This window comes from Otolemur garnettii, unplaced genomic scaffold (genome assembly GCF_000181295.1).
Source record: "Otolemur garnettii isolate 467f Iridium unplaced genomic scaffold, OtoGar3 scaffold00022, whole genome shotgun sequence".
Lineage (NCBI taxonomy): Eukaryota > Metazoa > Chordata > Mammalia > Primates > Galagidae > Otolemur > Otolemur garnettii.
Window position 1 is genome coordinate 13,511,127 of NW_003852417.1, and position 2,127 is coordinate 13,513,253.

The window sequence follows — 2,127 nt, forward strand, 5'->3', positions numbered from 1 at the left end:
TGTCTGTGCTGTGCACACTCCCAGTGCTGCAAGGGCTTCACCACACATCACTTGCTGCAGTGGAGGGAAATGAGGGGAGAAGGGGCTCTAGAGCTGTAAATGCAGCAGACATTGAGGGAGAAATTCTCAATAAATTCACTATTATGAGTAGCTAGTTCCCCCTACTCCCATGTGATAAGCACTTCGTGCAGTGACTGATAAAACTGTTTGTAAGCGCCAAGTATCAGGTAGCCTTCGGCAAGTCTGCTAATCCATTTGCTTCTTCAATGACACCCGTTGCACTAGGAGCACCTCTAGGCTCCCCTGAGGAGCCCTCTGGACATCACATGCTTGGCTCTCCAGAAAGTGTCCACCCGAAACCTGATGTCTGTCATCTCTCCCTTATCCACTATGTGGGTCATTAAGAAAGTTTTGAGATACACAAAACTCAGAAAATGTAAAATCTGCATGGACAGAAACAAATGAAGCCCTCCCAGCAGCTCTTACCAGCTGAGCAAGTTGGAACTTTCACGGGTGAATCAGAAGGGACGCTGTTGACTGTGTTTCGTGGAAGGGAAATAATGGACCTTAACACGGTCTGTCTCAAAACTTTAGTAGTAACCTACATGTTAAGAAAGCTTCCTAACCTGCTCCAGAGACGAGTGTAGGACCTGCCTGGAGCATTAAGGTGCCTGAGTGGCCTCTTATAAATCTTTCAATCCTACGTGTGTGTAGTGTCTGTACACACACACAAGGGTATCCCCAAAATCACTTCTTCCTTTGAGTAAAATGAAGAAGTGTCGTTAGTCTGTAATTAGGTGATGATATCTTCAGTCATCCTAAGTGGGGCACTTGGGAAGCACTGGGATAACAGGGCCAAAGGACTCTGCCAAGAAAACTGGACTATATGCCCCCCTTAAAAAGGCAAACAACAAGCAAAGAAAACAAAAAAATTAAAAAAGGTTTTAAAACCCCCCCCTGGGCAAAAAACTAACTCCCCCCCAATTCCGGCAATAACCTCCCTCCAAAACCCTTTAACTAGATCATTTCTGAAAAGTATACAGCCAGGCTAGAGATAACAAATCATATAACAGAGGAAAATTCAATTTTCTGGAAGGTAATATATAGATTACCTGCAGGAAATGTAAAAAAGCTATGGATAGTGATCTCATTCAAGAGAACTTGAGAACATTTTAAAATAAATGACATATATATGCATGTGTGTGTGTGTCTGTACACACACAAGGGTACCCCAAAAGTCACCCTCAAGTCCACCAGACATAGGGGAAAATGGGAAATGATAGGTAAATGCACTTTCATTTACAAAATATTCACTACAAAATTTTACATAAGAGTCTCTGTGTTGGCCACATCTTTGTAAAATGTATATATGAGTATTTGTGTTTCCTCCCTAAGAATTAAGGTATTAGTACAACGCCAAAGACCTGGGTAGATTCAGAAAGCTGTGGATGCATCCGTGCTTTGATCCAGGCGTTCAAAGCTTTGCTCGCCCACCAGTTTCCTGTTGCATAAGATCCTGGGTTGGGGAATAAACTGAATCTTGTGTTAGTTTCTGGATAAGTAGTGCATCAAGCCCCAGCCTACACCCATCAGGTGTAAAGAGCATTTTTCTAAACGTGAGTCCCAGGACTCTGAAATCTTTAATCGCACTTCCTCCAGAAAAGTAGGATTCAAAGATATACTCCAAATGGCTTTACCTCTTAAAACCAGTCACATCATACATAACCACAACACATTTGTCAAAACTATGAAATACACAGTAGTATATTACTATTCCTTAAACTATGTACTTCGGATTGTTTCAATTAGCAATAATCGCACCTCCGATAAACGTCTGTGGCTCCGATGCTGCCACTGCGCAAAGCTCATACTTCGGGTAGTTAATTATATTTTTTAATTCTCTTTTGTATACTTTGGCTCCCGATTAGGCATTTGCGTTTAGAAACATCTTGCTTTCCCCTCAAAGGGAAATATCTCAAACACGAGTTGAAGCAGGCGGCAGTAACAAAATAGTTAATTTCAACATTGGGAGAACTGATTTTTTTTTCCCCTGCTGAAATTGCTGGCTTTGAGTATGTATGTGTGTACGGGATGAGGGGTGGTATTTGTTTTCTCCCCTTTAACCAA

At 41.9% G+C, this 2,127-nt stretch overlaps 1 pseudogene; it reads right to left on the reverse strand.

The window, feature by feature from the left end:
• Positions 1–1,717: 1,717 nt before the first annotated feature.
• On the reverse strand, positions 1,718–1,866 carry LOC111724369 (annotated as a pseudogene).
• Between the last annotated feature and the right edge of the window lie 261 nt (positions 1,867–2,127).